The sequence below is a fragment of the Phyllobates terribilis genome, unplaced genomic scaffold, assembly GCF_046119375.1.
Source record: "Phyllobates terribilis strain yellow unplaced genomic scaffold, ASM4611937v1 Scaffold_27__1_contigs__length_16484149, whole genome shotgun sequence".
Taxonomy (NCBI): domain Eukaryota; kingdom Metazoa; phylum Chordata; class Amphibia; order Anura; family Dendrobatidae; genus Phyllobates; species Phyllobates terribilis.
Genome location: NW_027362787.1, coordinates 8257501 through 8267085, shown reverse-complemented (window position 1 = coordinate 8267085; position 9585 = coordinate 8257501).

The following is a 9585-nucleotide window of genomic DNA, read 5'->3' as shown; positions in this document are numbered from 1 at the left end:
GCTTCATTGGATCCTTCCGGGGGCTTCAGGATCACTGGTCAGTAAGGGGCAGCGAAGGGGGGGTCACCAATCGCCACGGCCCAGGGAGGGGCCACCACAGTCAGTGACTCCCTCCTTATTTAGTATGGAGTCTACCATTATGTCATCAAGATGGGTTTGTTGTGATCTACCTGCCAGATGAGTAAAAATGGGAGCATTAGTCAACCCAAATGCCATCACAAGGTTTTCATAGTGCCACTCAGGAGTATTTAAGGCCGTCTTCCACTCATCTCCTCAATGTGAATGAGATTATAAGCCCCCCTGAGGTCTAGTTTCATCAAATTGTAGGAGCCAAATGGTTTTCTAAAGAGGTCTGGGATGAGAGGGAGAGGATATGCATCCCAGACCGTAATCTGATTAAACTCGCAAAAATCAAGGCAGGGGCGCAACCCCTAGTTTTTTTTTTTTACAAAGAAAAACCCCACTGCAACGGGAGATGAAGAACGTCTTATATGGCCCTTTGGTAGACTTTCAGTGATCTAGTTTTTCATGGCCTGCCTCTCTGAACCAGAGATATTATATAACCTGCTTTTTTGGCAGCTTGGCCCCAGGAATAATATTACCGACGCAATCATAAGGATGATGGGGAGGAAGTTCTTGACACCCCTGTTCAGAAAACACATTCCTGAAATCAGACCCACCGTGGCTATCCGAGTGACCAAGCAGTGTTCTTGGCAATACTCGCTCCATTTTACCACCTCCCGAGTCTGCCAGTCTACGGCTAAGTGCCCACGATGCAGAAATGCGCCGGATTTTTCCTGAGCGTTTCTGCATCTCCCTGGCAGAAAAAAATGCATGCGGATTTTACATGCGTTTTTCCTGCCTGGGACTTGCTGATGTGAAGCGTTTTTTCACATGCATTTCCGCATGCGGGTTGTCAAGCGCTTTCCAAGCGATTTTAGCATCACTTGGAAAGTGCTTGACAACTTGGTCACACTATATAAATACGTGCAACCAGCATGGATTTATATAGTGTGACCAAGTTAATAGTTGAAGAAAAAAGATTAAGAATGGTAAAAAAAAAAAAAAAAAAAAAAACATTTTACTTACCTTCTGATGGCCCCTGGTCTCTTGTACGGCTCACGGTGGTGTGAAAGGACCTTCCATGACGTCATTTAGTCATGTGACAGGTCACGCGACCTCTGACGAGCCGTACAAGAGACTGGACGCAGCGGAGAAAAGACCGGGGGCCATCAGAAGGTAAGTATAATGTATTTTTTTCTTGTCTTTTTTTTTTTTTTTTTACAGGTACCATGGTACCCGGGTCTGGAGGAGAGTCTCATCTTCTCCAGACCCGGGTACCATCCGCACGTTGAATCGCTTAATATCCGCATGTGCACATGTAGTCATGCGGATATTAAGCCATTCAATGGAGGCGAAAACGTCGCGATTACGCAAAATAATTGGTAGTGCTGCGGATTTTTCCGCACTGATAATGCGCAGCGGAAATTTCCGCAGCATGTGCACAGCACATGCGGATTATCATTGGGGAACATTGCAGACCTTCTACCAAGCGTTTAAGCGTTCCTGCAGTGGAATTGCCGCTGCGGAAACGCTTAAAAGATAAAGTGGGCACACAACCTACCACAGGATTGTGCAGCGTAAACCAAGGTAGTCCAAGGACCACAGGAGAGGGCAAGCCCTCTAGCACATAACAGTCAATAAATTTTGAGTGCAAGGCCCCTACCTGCAGATGTAGCACACGAGCGACAAGAGTAAAATACCCCTAGCTCAAGGGTGCAGAGTCAATGGCGATTATGGGTGTTGAGCCAGAAAATTTATGAGGTTTGAGGTCCTGATCGGACCTAGCGTCGATCAAAATAAACCCCGCCCCACTGTCCAGAAAGGCAGAAATTACCACCATACTTTTGCCAAGATGGATCTTGGACGGTAAAAAAAAAAATTGTGACCTATCCACAGAGGAAATAAGTACACCCCCGAGTTGCCAATTCACCACGCAACTTGGGCGCCTTAGTTTTCCGGTGGGTGTTTAGGAATTTAGGAAAGACACACACACACACACTCCCCCTTTCCACCAAACTACAGTTGGACCAACAGAACAAGTCGCCACACCCAACAGAATGGGTTCCTCAGTTAACTCAAACCTCGGTGCCCTTGACCCCAGGCCCCCTGCAAATTGGAGTGTCTCCTTATGTCTCTAGCAAAGACAGTGGTTAACACACAAACGCCTCTTCAAAACAACCAACACCTCCGACTCCAGAACTAGGCAGCATAAATCTAACACTGGCAATCCAAGATTGCCAGAGGCGAGTATATATAGGAGAGGGGAAAGGCCAACACTGAACAGCTGAGACCATCAATGCTGGAAAGCTCTAGCAGCTCTCAACTGAACAGATTAACCTTTGCACTGCTAGCAGCAACCTTCACGGTTTAATATGATAGTGAAGTGCTTCTAATCAGTGCAGGAGCTCAGACGCCGCAGTCTTCTGGCCCCTCTAGTTACGGTAAACCCGTGGTTCCTGGATTCCAGCGATGTGTCACTTACTGAGCTGCTTGATGCAGTGTTGATAAAATCCCTTTATTAGCTGCAGATGTTCTGCCTATGCACAGGGTACACAGAAAGCTGTCAATCAGTGGTGCGGGTGGGGCTATATATAGAGCTCATGAATGTGGAGGACTACATGGTAGCAGGTTTACTAGTCCTTGAGTGATAAAACTAAAACAAGCAGCCAGTTATTGACACATGGCTGGAATCAGAGTCTCTGTCTTTATATAATCAGAATCTAATAAGAGTATAGATGCAAGTGTACAATAAATCTGGAAGAATAAAGAAGTAATCCATATATCATAAATTATATCTACCCTACAGGTAGCATATGCATTATAATTACATACAACGTCACTAAGGAAAAGTACTTCATTTGCGTCGACCACCAATAATTCACCTTGGCAAGCAGAAAGGGACCTTGAAACTTCGTAGCTAAAATCAACATGACAATACAAAAGTACAAAAACGTTAAAAGGGAAAACATGTTGGACAAATATGGATTGATGGATACAAGGCGCATTCTTAAATAACCATGTATAAATGTGAGGGGAGTCATTTCGTATGTAGATGGACAAAGAATGCTGAGATTTGGAAACACGTTGCTATGTTGCAAAAATGTTTCACTTGAACCTTGTGGATTAATGGACTTTTAAAGATGAAATAATAAAGATGGATTTTATGGAGCTGGAGTTCCTTTTCTTTTTCCTGTGATTTACACACGTGTGGCCACACGATCTCCAGGCTTCAGCACGCCGAGAGCCGCTGTGGGTGAGCTGGTGGTTTTTTTTCTATAGCATTCTTAAATAGGCTGTGCCAAGATCGCAACTTTTTGGCTATTCTGTAGGGGGGTTGACAAGCGGGACCTCCAATGATCAGAAGAACAGATGTCTCACATCCCCTTTTTTAATGGAGTGGTGCCATTGTCTACGGGACTGATGGAGATAGCTGAGCTCTGAATTCGGCCATCTCCGGCAGCCCATTACACTTTGAGTGGAGCAGCAGTGCACACGCTCATCGGCCAATCCATTGGCGTAATATGGCTCCTGCACCTGATTTCCTGTGATTGGGGTCCCAGAGATGGGTCCCCAGCTATTAGCAAGCAATCTGTTCTGTAGAAAAGCGATAAGTTGTAATCTGAGAGCAAACTCTTTCAATTTTAAAATATTGGATAGCTCTTATGGGCGTCTATAGAAAAACCAAAACAGTGTTAGATCTACAGGGTCGGCCATTTATATGGATACACCTAAATTAAATGGGAATGGTTGGTGATATCAACCTGAAACAACGGATACTGGAAGCCTGTGCTAGCATTTCTTCTGCAGTGTTGCTATCAGTGTGTCAAGAGTGGGAGAAGAGGGTTGCATTGACAATCCAACACAATGGGCAGTACTTTGAACACATTTTATAAGTGGTTATAAACTTGTACAAAACTCATGAAAGAATAAAGTTACGTTAAAACCAAGCACACCATTGTTTTTCTTATGAAATTCTCAATAAGTTTGATGTGTCACATGACCCTCTTCCCATTGAAAAAATAAAGTTGGATCCAAAATGGCCGCCATGGTCACCACCCATCTGGAAAAGTTTTCCCCCTCCCATATACCAATGTGCCACAAACAGGAAGATGATCTCACCAACCATTCCCATTTAATTTAGGTGTATCCATATAAATGGCCCACCCTGTAAAATAATAAATTATTATTATTATTATTGCAGCTGCTGCATTTTGTATAACTCATTCAGTATCTGAACATCTGCAACAAGAGCACAGAGAAACAAATCAAGAAGAAACGTCACACTCACCGGAGTGTGGATCAGGTTCAGGAGATACTTCTTTCCCTCGTAAGTGTAAAACAGAGACGCAGTCTGGGCCTTCACCGTAATCCGGGCTCCCTCTCCACCTGCAGCTTGTCCAGAACTTGCTTATTGGAGGCGGCTTTTGGAATACACCCTGAGGGAAGGAGCGAGACCCCAGAATCCACACTGTTAGCTCGTGGTGGCCGTGTCCCCCTCCATACTAGTCTGTCAAGGTTAGCTTGTTTCTGTGTTTTATATATGTATTTTATGTGTGTAAACCCTCTTCATGTGTACAGCAGCCTGGAATAAACGCTGCTTAAGAAATAAATAATAGAGTAAGGCCTCATTCAGACCACAGTGATTTCTCTTGTAGGTAAAAAAAAAAAAAAGACCGATTTTCATCAGCTTTGTTTTGCATCCGAGAAGTTCTAAACTTTGATTTGGATCAAAATCCGACAGGTCAACGTGTTTCGATGAAAAATACGCGATCCGCATAAATATGTGAACATCCCTAGACTATAATAGATATGAGTTCTGTGAAAAACTAGGATCGAGCTCGTACGAGATCCAACATTTCATTCTATAAATCTACATAAATAATTAAGTAACGTGCCAAATTGCTTTTTTTTGTGTATGTTTTGCGTGTACGGAGAGAAAGTTCCCAGTGCTAGTGTCTATGGTGCTCCATTAGGCTAGGGCTACCTTGTGACTGTGTGTGGCGCTACTGATTAAGCAATAGCTCCAGTTCAAAGCAATACACTAATTTTAAAAGGAAATCTGTTTGACCTCAGATGTTGGCATGCAGGCCTTTGAAATGTAAATCTAAACCAATGGACACTTTTATATCTTCTACCTGTTGCTGCACTCCTAAGTAATTAGAATTTTGGTTCACATGCAAATGAGGAGTTAAGTCTCTGTCTCCTGAGATTATCTCCCACAGCAAGCATCCGTTCTCTTTAGGCTACGTTCCCATCGCTTTTGATGAGTTTTCGATGTTGCAGATTTTCTACAGCATTCCTGCACCTATTAAGTAAAATAGGTTACTTGTTTTTTCTTTCTTTAATTCTGTAACATCAAAAGCTCACTGAAAGCTCGTGGTGGGAACTTAGCCTCAGTGTCAATCATAGCTCACAGTTTTTTGGGACGTCAGGCACCAGGCAAGGAAAATCAGAAAGTAAGCTATCAATCAAGATAAAGAGGCTGGTGCTGGGCAGGGAAGCAACCTTGGAAGGCTGAGGCTCGGTAAGTGCTCCATTACACCCAGAGCACTCAGAAATGCAGCAACAGATAAAAGATATAGAGGTGTCTATGGATTTAGCTTTCCAAATCCTGCATGGTCATGAATGGGAATTGGAGGGAGGGGTATATCTGATGTATTCCCTTAAATTATTAAATGGCAATTGCAGTTCACATAGTTCCATACTACCTAATCATTAGCGCTACAAAAATGTGCACTTCAAGCGCCAGTAAAAAAGATTCCTTAGAATCTGGTCACTATTAGTGATGATCGAGTGTGTTCTATCAACCCCTCCGGCGAGCACGCTCGGGTGCTCGCTGAGTATTTTGGCATGCTCGGCATTTCTTTTAATGTCGCCGTGCCTGCAAGTGTCACGGCTGTTAGACAGCGTGCTCGCCGAAGGGGTTCATAGAACACGCTCGATCATCACTAGTCACTATACATGAGTATACCATAAAAAACAACATATTATATAGTGAATAACACAGACACTATTCAATACAGCAGGGTTGAGGTGTATTTTGTGGTACAAAATTACAGTATTTTTGAATGACACCATTCACTTTACTGTGCAAGATATAGAAAAAAGGGTAATGAACTCCAAATAAAGTGAAATGGTGCAGAAGAAAAAAAAACAAAAACATTTCACTGCTTTTAAAAAATTCTAAACTTTGTAAAGAAATTGTTTGGCTCGTGTTTCAATTTTCTAAGACCGTTTTTAATACTTACCATTTTGGGGTACAACTTTTTGATTGCTCCATCAAATGAATAGTCATAAGTTACTTACCAGTAACGGGATTTTTCAGAGACTATGACAGCACCACGAGAGAGGGGATCCGCCCACCAAGGAGAGGAAACCTACAGGTTTAAAAGGGCGCCACAACTCTCCCGCCTCAGTTTGGATTACAGAGCACTGAGAGGACCGCCAGGTTAATGAACACAGCAAACAATCACAAAGTTGCCATACCACACGACACCTATTGAGTGTGAGATTATAATTTATAAAAGGGGAGTGCTCCCACAAAGGTGAAGGGAGGGAATGTAAGGGTGCTGTCATGGTCTCCGAAAAATCCCATTACCGGTAAGTAACTTAAGATTTTATCGGTCGACCATGACAGCACCACGAGAGAATTACAGGGATGAAGTAATCTATTGAAGGACCACACCCTGGAACACTCTTCTCCCAAAGGTGAGGTCAGCCGATACTATATAGGTTAGATATGGGTGTGTCTATGGAATGTAGAGCGACAGGACGAGGTAGCAGCCTTACATATGTCTTCTAATCAAGACACCTGTCTTCTCAGCCCAGGAGGTCGCCACAGCCCGGGTGGACTGAGCCTTCAACCCTCCTGGCACTTCCTTGCCGCTAGATGTATATGCTAGAGAAATGGCTACCTTAGGGAGAGAGAGAGTGATTTTTAGACTAGATCCTGCATATCATCCAGAATTTGAGTAAACGGCGAGGCCATAGACAGGGCCTGGATGTCACTAATGCTCCTGGCCGAGGTTAAAGCTATTAACAAAGCGGTCTTCAGGGAGAGGGATTTAAGGGTTGCTGACTCTATTAGCTCAAACGGCGAGCTAGTCAAGGCCTTTAGAACAAAATTTAAATCCCAGGGAACCAAGCTGCTTTTAATAATAGGTCTAGATCTAAAAGCTGCCTTAATGAACCGAGAAACCCAGTAGTTACCAGCTAGATCACAGCTATATAGGGAACCCAAGGCAGAAACCTGAACTTCAAGGATGCTGGTGGACAACCCTAGTTCAAGACCTTTTTGTAAAACACCAAGATTTTTCCTATTGGCGCCTTCCCCTCCCCCATCAACCCCAGGTTTTCTGCTGTGCATCAGGATGGTTACTAGACCTTGGGAAAAACCTTTCCGATTTAGCAGTGTCTTTTCAAGTTCCACACCGTCAAGTGGAGGCCAGTTGCTTGAGGAGATACGGAATCTCTGGAAGAACCCAAGGATCGGAGATGGACATGCTCCTCAGGCATGAGAACCAGGGCCTCCTGGGCCAAAAGGCTGCGATCAGCAGAACCCTGGCCTTGTCCTCCCTGATCTTTCTTATGACCATGAGAAGAAGAGCCAACCAGGGGGGGAGGCATACGCCAGGCTGAAATCCCAACGTATCAGGAGAGCATCCACAGCTAGGAGATTTAGGGAACACAAGATCTTTGTCTTCCGATTTAGTTTTGCGGCAAACAGATCTACCTGACCGGAGGGCCCCCCCCCCATCTTCGGCTATTTGGGTAAAAATTCCTTGATTTAGTTCCCATTCCCCTTGCGTCAGAGGATAGCAGCTTAGGAAATCTGCTCTGGTGTTTTCTTTTTCCCTTATATGGAGGGCCATCAGGGAAAGGAGGTGACTTTCTGTAATCTGGAAGAGATGATCTGTCACTCATCAGCAATCTTGACCATGTGTCCACTGGTGGTTCACATATGCTACCGCAACTAGATTATCCAAGAGGATCTTTACATTCTGGCCCTGAAGGAAAGGTAAGAAATTATTCACCGCCTTGTCTACCACCAGAAGGTCTTTTGCATTGGAGCAGAGACCCTTTTCGATATCTGACCAGGTCCCCTGGGCTCCCCACCCTCTGGGACTCGCATCTGTGGTAATTGTGCTAGTGACCCCAAGTACCCAGGGAACCCCTCGAGATTGGTGGCAGGATGAGCCTAACCTCTATAAAGATTTTACTGACTGGGATGATGAGGACATCTTCCCTTCCAAGTGCCCCTTAAGAGAAACTTCATTATGTAGCAGATCACACTGTAAAACCCTGGAATGGTATTGTGCTCACAGAACCCCTGGGAAGTACGATGTCAGGGTACCCAACAGGTACATTGCACCTGCAAGGGACATGACCGAATTTGCTATGGCTTTCTTCACCTTGCCCCTCATTTATTGTATTTTAGCTTCCGGGAGGTAGCATTCTTGAGATTCGCAATCCCCAAAAACGGCTGAACTGTCGAGTAATCTGGATCGTGTGCTCGCGATTCCGGGCGAAATCCGTGACACAGTGATGACAGGGTGAGATATGGAGTGTGTCAGCCTCATTTTGACTTGTTTTAAGGACATTACATCAAAGTTGGATCAGCCTGTAGTGTGTTTTTCCACTTAAATTTTGGGGGTGACTCCAAATCCAGGCCTCCATTGGTTAATAAATTTGATTTCCATTGATGATTTTGTATGAACATTTGCTAAAGAAGAACTGCGCCCAGCGGAGCCAAGCTGAAGGAAGAGAATGGACTTGATCTGACTTCAGACATTTTTTCAAGTTTCCCCTCAGGAGGGGGCCAGTTCACTTTTTAGCTGGGTTAAAATACACTGCTCAAAAAAATAAAGGGAACACTCAAATAACACCTCCTAGATCTGAATGAATGAAATATTCTCATTGAATACTTTGTTCTGTACAAATTTGAATGTGCTGACAACAAAATCACACAAAAATCATCAATGGAAATCAAATTTATTAACCAATGGAGGCCTGGATTTGGAGTCACCCCCAAAATTAAAGTGGAAAAACACACTACAGGCTGATCCAACTTTGATGTAATGTCCTTAAAACAAGTCAAAATGAGGCTCATTGTTGTGTGTGGCCTCCACGTGCCTGTATCACCTCCCTACAATGCCTGGACATGCTCCTGATGTGGTTGCGGATGGTCTACTGTGGGATCTCCTCCCAGACCTGGACTAAAGCATCCGCCAACTCCTGGACAGTCTGTGGTGCAACGTGATGTTGGTGGATGGAGCGAGACATGATGTCCCAGATGTGCTCAATCGGATTCAGCTCTGGGGAACGGGCGGGCCAGTCCATAGCTTCAAAGCCTTCATCTTGCAGGAACTGCTGACACACTTCAACCACATGAGGTCTGGCATTGTCCTGCATTAGGATGAACGCAGGGCCCACTGCACCAGCATATTGTCTCACAAGGGGCCTGAGGATCTCATCTCGGTACTTAATGGCAGTCAGGCTACCTCTGGCGAGCACATGGAGGGC